The sequence below is a fragment of the Xenopus laevis genome, chromosome 9_10L (genome assembly GCF_017654675.1).
Source record: "Xenopus laevis strain J_2021 chromosome 9_10L, Xenopus_laevis_v10.1, whole genome shotgun sequence".
Classification (NCBI taxonomy): domain Eukaryota; kingdom Metazoa; phylum Chordata; class Amphibia; order Anura; family Pipidae; genus Xenopus; species Xenopus laevis.
This window is the reverse complement of record NC_054387.1, coordinates 62,862,112-62,873,556: the sequence shown is the minus strand read 5'-3', so window position 1 is coordinate 62,873,556 and position 11,445 is coordinate 62,862,112.

Genomic DNA, 11,445 nt, shown 5'->3' with positions numbered 1-11,445 from the left:
AAACATCTGCCAGATTTATACTCTAAACCATAAAGCAATTAAAAGGCAGTTAAATATAGGTTACAATTTCCCTGTGAAGGGTTGGGGCAAAGCAATCCTATCATTTAAATAAACAAAATTAAAAACGTTGATTTGGATATTATAATTAATAATCGATTTTTGCTTATATGTTGTCTTTTGTATTATTATTGATCAAAAAGTCATAAAAAGAGGGTGACCTATAAAAGCTGTTCTTACCCTATCTGTTTAATGATTCTCTGCCATCTCGCTAATAACAATGGAAAATAATATCCTTTCACATGCAAGCACACAAAGACAAGGGCTGTTTGGAAGCAATGTGTAAACATATTCAGACTGTCTACATGCCAGTCATTATGCTCAGAACAGGCACAGAAACAGGAGAAGCAAGATTTATTTTTCTTGGTTGTTGGTAAGAGGTGGAGGTGTATAATCTACCCCCAGATCTAATACCACCTTCCAGCTACTTGTAGTAATCATTTCATAGAGGGAACCAATAATCTGTGATTTGTTTAATATAAATCATGCTTAGTGATGTCATCAATATCTGTAATTTCTTTATCTTATAGGACTCACTGAATATTCTGTTTAATAGCATATCATGTACTATTGTTTTCATATATAAATTTCATTTTGTAAATCTCTGAGCTGTGTTGCAGCCTTGTGCCTTTTTATGGTCACAGAAATCCTCAGTAACGTAACGTTATAATAGACATATAATTTACAGTAGGGGGGACATTATCCCTTATAATACATGAGTGATATTCAGAGTTCCCTGTATAAATTAGCCTGCAGCCATGTGCCTTTATATGGTCACATAACCCCTCAGTGACTTCTAATATCCTTATAATTTACAGTAGGGGGTACATTATCCCTTATAATACATGAGTGATGCTCAGAGTTCCCTGTATAACTCTGCCTGCAGCCTTGTGCCTTTATATGATCCCAGGACGCCTCAGTGACATCTAATATCCTTATAATTTACAGTAGGGGGGTACATTATACCTTATAATACATGAGTGATACTCAGAGTTCCCTGTATAACTCAGCCTGCAGCCTTGTACCTTTATAGCAATGGTCCTCAACCAGTGGCTCATGATTGCTCATGATTGTTGCTCCCAGTGGCCTTAAAGCAGGGTTTTGGTTGCAAAAAAAAAAAAAAAAAACAGGTGTACTGCCAAACAGAGCCTCCTATAGGCTTCAAGCCCACAAAGGGGCTACCAAATAGCCAATTATAGCCCATATTCGGCCCCCAGGATCTTTTTTCTTGTGCATGTTGCTCTCCAACTTTTTTTTACATTTTAATGTGGCTCATGGGTAAAAAAGGTTGGGGACCCCTGCTTTATAGGGTCACATAACCCCCTAGTGACTTCTAATATCCTTAAATTACAGTATGGAGTGCTTTTATATGGTAACAGAACCTCTTAGTGATTATATAATATATAATCATATATATAGTTTATACTGGGGTATTATCCCTCCATCTATAGGCTGATGTACCAGCCTTTAAATACTATGACCAGAGGTAAATAGTTAGGGACCACCACTTTTATGATCATAACTTTGTAATTAAAAATCCCTGTGTTTGTAAATATATGCACTTGTATAGATACTATATTACTTATGAGACAGGGGGGCAGGGAATGTGCATTGATCAACCCCCCCCCCCCTTTTTTTAACTCAGTCTGCAGCCTTGTGCAGTTACTGGTTACTACAAGAGTCTTAAAAAGAAGTAAACTTGGCATTTCTGGACCTGAATAACCCAGACTGTGGTCTCATCTCATTTTTATATGGACATGGAACACCTTGGTGACTTCATATATATTCTTACAGTTTGCAATAGGGGCATATGTATTGCTTCTTTGCTAACATCTTGCAGACATTGCTATTGTGTGATACTGAAATGGCAGGGATTTTGTACAACATCAAAATTATAATCTCAGATCCAATGAGGATATTAAATATATTTATGATAACCATTTGAATTGATCAATATAAAATCCCACTGTAATGTAGTCAGTTGCTCTCAGCTTCATTCCATGTCTCCTATCAGGGCTGATCTTAGAGTAAGTAATTTCTTGTCCAAAATAGCACAGTGGTTGCCCTTTTACAATCTGAAAATAAATCTAGTCTATAAAGTAAAGTGTCCAACAAATTGAATGGAAAAAGTGTGGGAGAGGGGGGGAGATAAGGGTTAAGACCTATAAGGGTATCAGTGCATTAGAAATAATCCCTGTCTATGCCTGCCAATGGGATTCTCACAACTGAGCCATTCACATTTGTGGCCAAACAGTGGGCCAATATAGACATGTTAGAATCTTTATTTGTTCTAATAATGTTACTATCTCTATCTTTTTCCATATCATAGATGTCTTGCCCTAGTGTCTTCATCTTGCACTATTGTAGTTATCATGCTTTCATGATGCTGTCTTACCTTTCTGTCTCCTGTTGTTTTACCTGCTGTCTCATCTTCTTGTAGGTCTGTCACCATTGGTGTAACTATTAGAGGAGCAAACTCCACTCCTGCTAGGGGGCTCAAGAAAAGAGAGGCCCCACTAATGATTGGCAGAGGGGTGGTTGCCAAGTCACATGATAGTGCAAGCAGGAAACACGTGGCGGATGCCTAGCCGTGTTCAACAGAATGTAAAATACCAAAGAGAGATTCATCTTGAATGTATTGAAGGAAGAGATGGCTCCTCCTAGATGTTTCCCCCCCCCAAACTCTTTTTATTTGAAACACAGCAAGGTACAAGTTATTGGACAGTAAGCATTGTCGAGATGTCAAGGTACATTAAGAAATACACATTACATCAATCTAAGGGGAACATTTACTAAGGGTTGAATATCAAGGGTTAATAAACCCTCAAATTCGACCCTCAAAGTAAATTCCTTCAAATTCGAATATCGAATTCGAAGGATTTACCGCAAATCCTACGATCGATCGAAGTAAAAATCGAACGATTCAAAGGATTTTAATCGATCGATCGAAGGATTCTTCTTCGATAAAAAATAATCTTAGAAAACTGATGGGGAAGGCTAACATTGTACCTCGGTAGGTTTAAACTGCCGAAGTATGTAGTCAAAGTTTTTTTTAAAGAGACAGTACTTCGACTATCGAATGGTCGAACGATTTGTAGTTGGAATCGTTCGAGTCGAAGTCGTAGTCGAAGGTCGTAGTAGCCTATTCAATGGTCAAAGTACCCAAAAAAATACTTCGAAATTTTAAGTATATTAAATCGAATCCTTCACTCGAGCTTAGTAAATGTGCCCCTTAGTGTTTCTAAGAGTGTAGTGGTTCCTATACATTGCACTACCGATTATCCACACATATATAACTTCAGAAAGAAGTAGAAACTAAACTGTAAATCAAGTAAATATAAGATTTTTAAAATAGACAGTAGAAAAAAAGAGAAAAGGGATAGAAGGTTAGTAAAGTAGTAAAACTGAGTCCTACATGTTCTTTAAACATTTTAACTCTTCATTACAAACCGACCAAGAACAATAGAAGATTCAGTAGCAGAGCAAAGAGCAGCAAATTGAATGGAACAAGTGGGGGGGGGGGGGTGAAAAATGGGGTAAGACCTGAGGAAATTGAAATGTTCTAAAGAAAGAGCAATAAGACAGCAGAAGAAAGATAGTAATGGGGAGAATATAACATTGGCTCCTATTCCGCTTCCAAGCATCTGGGACTGTAACAACCAAATACAATTTTAAATCTCAAATCCGCAAAATATTAAATAAATCAGTAAGAATGGCAAGTTGTCTTTGTCTGCTGCATCACAACAAAAGTTAATTTAACAATACAACGTCCCTATAACAAACTCTCTATTTAAGGGATTTCAACATTGTACTGCCCCTTTAACAAACCCTCTATTCAAGGAATTTGTGACATTAGTTTGTACCTGACAGAACAGAACAAGAGAATGGAGAGGCCACCCACTGACTAGACTGGTAATTACTTTGCCCGCTCTCCCAACGCCCCCTCTGCTACGCCCCGTTCTTTAATAAAGCCTATTATAGCCTGTCTGCTGCCTGATATAGAGCCAATTTATTTAGGGGAAATCAGACTGAGCCGTGTAAGTTCTGTTCCTCCCAGCCCAAAAGTCATTTTTAAAAGAAAAGTCTCTTTAAATAACCAAACAAAAAATAAATAAAAGACAAAAATAAACAAATACAAATCTTCTACGTATTAACCATTTCACTTCTAGAGGGGGAAAAAGATAAACCAAAGAAATAAACAGTTGAACTTGATGGACAAGAGGCATTTTCCAACTTCAGCTACTATTTAACTTTTTATTTATATATATAGAGGGCCCATGTTTTGTTCATAAGTATGCCTCTATTGCTATAAATGTCCATACTCTGCATGTGCTGACCTACAAATCCCAACATTCATCATCCACAGTCTGTTGGGGGCTTCTGAGTCTGTAGTTCAGAAAGAGCTGATGGGTACAAGACTGTACATAAAGCCAATGTTTGCCCAACAATACCATTAGCTACGTCAGAAATATATATATATATATATATATATATATATATACACAATATATATGCACAGTGTATATATATATATATATATATATATATATATATATATATATATATATATATATATATATATATATATATATATATATATATATATATATATAATATATATATATATATAAGCTCAGCATGTTCATATTCTGCTCAAATTCTGTCGGTGTATATATATATATATACACAATATATATGCACAGTGTATATATATATATATATATATATATATATATATATATATATATATATATATATATATATATAATATATATATATATATAAGCTCAGCATGTTCATATTCTGCTCATATTCTGTCGGTGTATGTCCTGTTTTAATACTACTAATTGCTCAGTGACTCACAAATCTGTCTCCAGACATTATTATTGTGATTGTATGCATGAATAGCAGTGATAAAGGGATACTGTACATGAGGTGAGCCCCGAGCACTTCCTTTCCACATCTGAATGTGGGACTTTTGTAGGTAGTTGTTGGCAGAAAGATCAGGTATAGTATGTATAGTTGGGAAAGACGGTGAAAGAAGGGTAAGATGGAGACAGTAGGAAAACATGGAGAGAATAGGACAATGTGGAGAGAACAGGGCAATATGGAGACCGTAGGGCACTTTGTAGACAGTAAGGCAAGATGATAACAGTAGGCCAAGATGAAGACAGTAGAGCAAGATGGTAACAGTGGGACGAGCTGGTGGCAGTAGAGTAAGATGGAGACAGTAGAGCAAGAGAGTAACTCTAGGGCCAATTGTTGGTAGGGCAAGATGGTGACAGTAGAGCAAAATAATAACAGTGGGACAAGCTGGTGGCACTAGGGAAAGTAAGGTCAAATACCAGCTGAAATGCCTATGAGTAGAGAGCCTTTAAGGGGAACTAAATTCTAAATTAGAATAATGTTAGAAATGCTGTATTTTGTATACTAAATATAAACATGAACTTACTGCACCAGAAGCCTAATAAAACAAATGATTTATGATTTCAAAGTTGGCAGAAGGAGGTCATCATCTTATAACTTTGTTAAAGTGATACTGACACTAAAAAATGAATTTTAGCATATGAATGTACATTAAATGTTACCTATAGGTCATTGTGATCATTTTTTGCTGAGAGGTTTGTTTTTGCATATAATTGTTAGTTGAAGTTCCTAAGCCTGACTCTCTGACACTCTGACTTTGCCAACCTGACTGTCCCATCTCAGCCTGTTAGTTACAGTTTCTAATGCTAACGGACTCCTGCTGCACAAATATGGCAGCCCCCTCATACAGGAACATGGGGGATCAGACAGGTAATGTAAAAGCATCATGCAAATACTTTATGGCAAAGTTAGAAGTAGCTTGCAAAGCCAATATTATAATAGATGTAAAAAAAAGTTTAATTTCAGGTGTCAGTATCTCTTTAAACATCTTTGCGAGACCAAGACTACGCACATGCTCAGTGTGGTCTGGGCTTCAGTTGGGAGGCTAAGCTTAGAGATCATCATAAATTATCAAAACAGCACAAGTCAAATAATTTCTGCCATAGAAGCCTATACAGCAAGACTGATTAATAATCAGAATATGCAGACTGCACTGGGTCTGCAGATACAAATCTCTACACAGTTGCCGGCTGCTTTATAGGGAAACAAACTAAGCTACTCGAGTTCTGGGAAGTAAGGGGGGGTGCCCTGCTGTTTGAAAGTGTGATCAGTTTCCCTGCAGAGCAGTTAATTTCCTATCCTCAACAGTCAGAGCAAGTAAATGAAGGGAGGATTTCTTCTGCTAGAAATAGTATGTGGCAGACTCTGGAATGTGTAACCCTTGCTCCATGAAGGTTTGTTATGGCTGGTTAATGAGCTGCAGTGAACTGATAACAAGGCAATTTGTCACCTGCTAATTGATCCTCCTCTCACCTGATCCCTAGCCCCACTGCAAATTGCACATCCGTGTGCGAGTTCCCAGGAAAAGCTGATAAAGGAGCATTGCTTGTGTGCAAGAATTATAGGACCCCAAGCGGAGATATGAGCAATGCTCTCTCTTGGGTCACTGATGTCTACTTGTGAATTATTCTGCATCAGAATGGGCTTCTGATATCATTCCCCTAAAGAGAAATACAACTTTTGTTAATGTTTGCTGCAGCCATATAATGTGCAGCTAATTGCTAACTGGCCAATCAGCATGTAAGATTCATAGTAAGGTTATTGGAAGTAAAAAATCAATGATAACTCCCAAAAAATCCAGCTAGTGACTGTCATTTATTAGAAGTGACCCTAGTCACCATATTTTATATAGGGTTAGGATACCAACATCCAAACTCCTGTCTTGAGCTGACCATAAACAGAATTGACTTGGATAATTTATACTATGTTCGGTATATTACATTCTAGTTTAGTATATTATTTGGCTGCAGGGTCAAAATTCAGATCGTGCTGTGGGCTTATGTAGACTTGCCCAATACAGTAGATATCTGGGAGATTTTAGTTGGGACGGCCAATGGGAAGTCCCCAAAAGCTGTATTTAGGCAGGTTTATTCAGAACCACCATCGCAGTAGGAATTAGCTATAGGAAGCCCAGCACATTTTATGACCTGGCCAGGAATGGACAACAACACATTTTTTCTTTTTTATGCAGCAGTATCTGTGTCGCTAGAATTGTGACTAGGAGTCCACTGCATGGCAACTCACAGTCCTGGGCAGAAAAGGTGGCACTATCAATGACAGATTATTGTTAGGCCGATAATCTAGCACTGTCAAGCAGCAACATGAGGCATATCAAAGTATAGTGGAGGCACTGAAGGTGGGGAGCAGAGGTTAATGGCTGAGAGGCATGCCTTGGTTTTTCAAATTCATAAAACAGACACAGGCAGTTTATTTCTGGAATATGCAAGAACACAAACTGGCACAGCATGTTTATTATGCCAGCGTTTTGGGATTTCCCCTCAGAAACTTCCTTTCACAATAACTAGGGCTCGTCCAGCCTGTGGGAGAGCCCAAGGGGTTAATACAGTCGATACATTTTCTGCCAAGTCGAATTCCCATGTGCTACAGATGGATAAATCAAAGTGCTCCAGGAGACCTTGGCGTCTAATTAATGCACCTCATTTACAAGATAATGTTCATTTTTCACCAGTAAGATAATTATTAACATGGAATCCTTGTAGCTCAGACCTGCTGGTCTGAACATGTCTGGCTTCATCCTTCTCCCTGGTGGGAGTGTGTTTGCCCCTGTTTCACAGCTAATTACAATCAAGGGGGATTCTGTGCTTTGTCCTCTTTACTAGTAAGGCCTCTTACAGACGAGCGTTTTTACCTGCGTTCCCCTGCGTTCCGTTTTTCTGCGTTCAGCCGCAGGGGAGCGCAGGAATAGACGCATTACATTTTTTCCAATGGGGCTGTACTCACACAGGCACGTGTAGGCGCCGAACGCAGGAAAAATACAGCATGTTGCGTCTCAACCAGCGTTCGGCGCCTACATGCGTCTGTGTGAGTACAGCCCCATTGGAAAAACTGTAATGCGTCTATTCCTGCGCTCCCCTGCGGCTGAACGCATAAAAACGGAACGCAGGGGAGCGCAGGTAAAAACGCTCGTCTGTAAGAGCCCTTATGAGTTGTGCGGCAAAACAGATTTTGGTTCAATTATTTATGAAGATAGAGAAATATACACGGCACGTTTATGGCTTAAGGCACCCAAAACATATTTTCAGAAAGCTCTGATCTGGCACACAAACTGATCACTGTGATTCACCCAGTAGATCTGCACTAGATTTTACCACTGTGTATTTAGTGCCCATCCAGGGATGTAACTATAGAAGAAGCAGACCCTGCGGCTGCAGGGGGGCCCAGGAGCTATAGGGGCCCATGAGGGCTTAATTCATATTCAATTTCAATAAATATTAGTAAAACAGGTAAACCTCTACACATTTTGGGGTCCTCAAAAAATATTTGGTGTGGGCCCAGTGATATCTACTTAAACCACAGTGCCCATCCTCAGCCTATGGTTGGTGCCGTCAGACACAGAAGACTGGGGAGGTAGCGGAGAAGGAAACAGGCAGCGGCATTGCTGTGAGTGGCAGGTTAATCAGGAGAGTGGCAGGGGAGGGAGGCTGCTGGGGAATCATTAAAGTGATGAACTGGTTAAGCCTCATGTTTATTTAGTAGATATTTCTAAACCACAAGCTGACAGGTTTTTAAACTCATTGCAAGGTCAGTTATCCAGACCATTAACCCCTCCACTGCTTACCAGATGCCCAACGCTCTCCTGCAGGCTTCTGGTTGAAAGTAAAACAATACCTAGTGGGTCATCTGCAACCTGCAGGGTTTTCCCTGGAAATAACACTTTCACTGGAAAATATCGACTATCAAAAACTGGGGCCTCATATAAGTATAACAAAGTAATACTGGATCCTAAGAACGCCAACAAAAATTAAGCTCATTATGGGATTTTGTGCAAGACATCCTACAGGAATTGGAGAGGTTTAGTTTTCCCCACTGATCCATTGGTTCTTTGATGCACAAAGACAAGGGTGATGGCCATGTTGCTCATGGGTGGCCCTGCAGTATGTCTTGGTGTTTTATCTCCAGCATGTACTGCACTGAGATAATCGGACTAATAAAGATGTTGTCCATTAAATGCTGGGGCTGCCCTGTTAGACTTCTCATTAAGATGACCAATTTATTATAATAGGGAAATAAGCACTTCGCACTCAGCCATTTACTTCCTAAAGGTCAGTGTATCCGTACCCATTTCTCTAGACTTTATCAGATGGCTCAGCTGTACGTGTAGCTTTAGTACATCCTTATTAACATATGGAACATTCCTGCTGGCTACTGTTACCTTGTTACTGTGTTATAAATTAATTTTAAAGAGAAACTTTTTTTTTTCTTCACAGTGAATGAATATGCAAAAGCAAATGTAATTGCTACTGAAAGCAATATTTGTTTCTATGTCTCTTTATCCTCAGCAATATAAAAAATATATACAAATATATTCTCTCAGTTGACTTTGCAGAGACAGTTTTAGAAGGACCATCAATTCTTAAATAGTTGCTCCATATACAGGTCAGTGTGATCTTTTTTTGATAATTTTTTTTTTTTGCTTGAAATGACTCCTGTGTAAGTCAAGAAAATGTATTTTGTGGGAAGCCTTCTGAAATACTACAATGCAATTTCTATGGCATTGCTCTATGCATTGTATATACACAGGCACAGAAAATACTGAGTGTGTTTATGTGCCTGTTGGGTTGGTTGGGGATTTCATTAGGTTTGAATTCTTTCTGAAAAAAATGGCTAAATATCTTAAAATCCTGATCTGGGGAAAATGGGGAAAATCTCTTTTGCAAAGATATAATTTTATCTCAGACCTTAATCTCAAGGTCTGGACTGGGATTCAATATAAACCCTGGCATTCCAACTACAGAGATGCCCAAACAGCCCTTCACCAACCCAATAAATACATTCTATGGCACCTTACAGCAGCCCCTCTGGCATTAGCCAGAATCCACAGTTTGCCAGTCTATAATATTCAGGGTCTTCTTACTTTAGTTTCTTGTGATTTTAATGAAGCCTTTACTTTTGGATTTCAATCCACATTTACCTTCAACTGAAGCACTTACAGCACATATATGAGCAAATAGCCCACAAACTGGGCAGCAGCAAGTGCACCTCTGGGATCCTCCATTGCCACTTGTGCTGTAAAGATGTTATGACTGAGGCTTTTCCCCAGCAATGCTCCCATTTATCTGTGCCCAGTCTGAGCTCCCTACCTGTCAGCTGTCAGCTAAAACCAGCACTACTGATAGGAATAGTAAGGCTAAGGTGATACAGTGATATTTTGTGATGTGGCCTATCACAGTGAGCCTTCAATGTATAATCCCTGAGACACTAGGACTTGTCTATCAATATGGCTGGACACAGCTGCCCTGTGGTCCCTCTGATAAGCATGTGACAGTTTAGGGGCTCTAAATGGAGCAAACATATTAAGCCCTACAAATCACATACAGGGGTGGAGTTGCAGCAAAGTTTTCTTGGATGACTAAGCATATTGAATGGATTAATAGAAAGGTGGCCATACTGCGCTCATCCAGTATCTGTCTATTTGGCTCTAGTGCCAACTGATGGGATATCAATGTATGTATAACTTTATTTATAAAGCACTGTAAGGAAATACAGCGCTGTACAATCTTACAATACACAAGGGATGAAAAGTATAATAATTACAATAAATTTATATATATATAAATGCACACACAGATCTTAAGTGCCACGTGGTAAAAGAGACAGTAGGAAGGAGGTCCCTGCCCTGTAGAGCTTACAGTCTAAGTAAACTGTATTTAACAGTTTGTCTGTGGACTTTAACCATCATGGTCAGTTATCCAGCATATGTTCATCTGAGCTATGATCAGACTGAATTGTCTCTTCGTTGTCCAGTAGACCCCCCCACAAAAGAAATAATCCCCCGTTTATTCTGCTGTCAGTTTTCAGGCTCCCATACAGCTTCCTTCCTATCTAGCATCCACCTTGAGTATTTAATTAAATATCTAGAGAGTACATGAATTTAATCACCCAAAGTACATTTTCATTTTCCCTTTATTGATTGTTAAGGTCTCCCTGGAGTCACCTGACCTCCAATTAACAGAATTACATTTTCGACTCCAATGGGAGGTGCATGCCATTTCAACATCATCATCAGACATTACAATCATTCTGTCAGGGCTGTGACTATGGAGGAAACAGACTCTTCAACTGCTGGGGGCCTGGGATATATGGGGGCCCAGTTGGGTACTGACTAATAAGCTAATATATGTTTATGAAACATGGCTTATTCCTGTTTAGGAAACCATAAAGTGATAAGCTAGACAGCATCCTGCTTATAGGAAAGCTATTATACGATGATGATGTAGTATT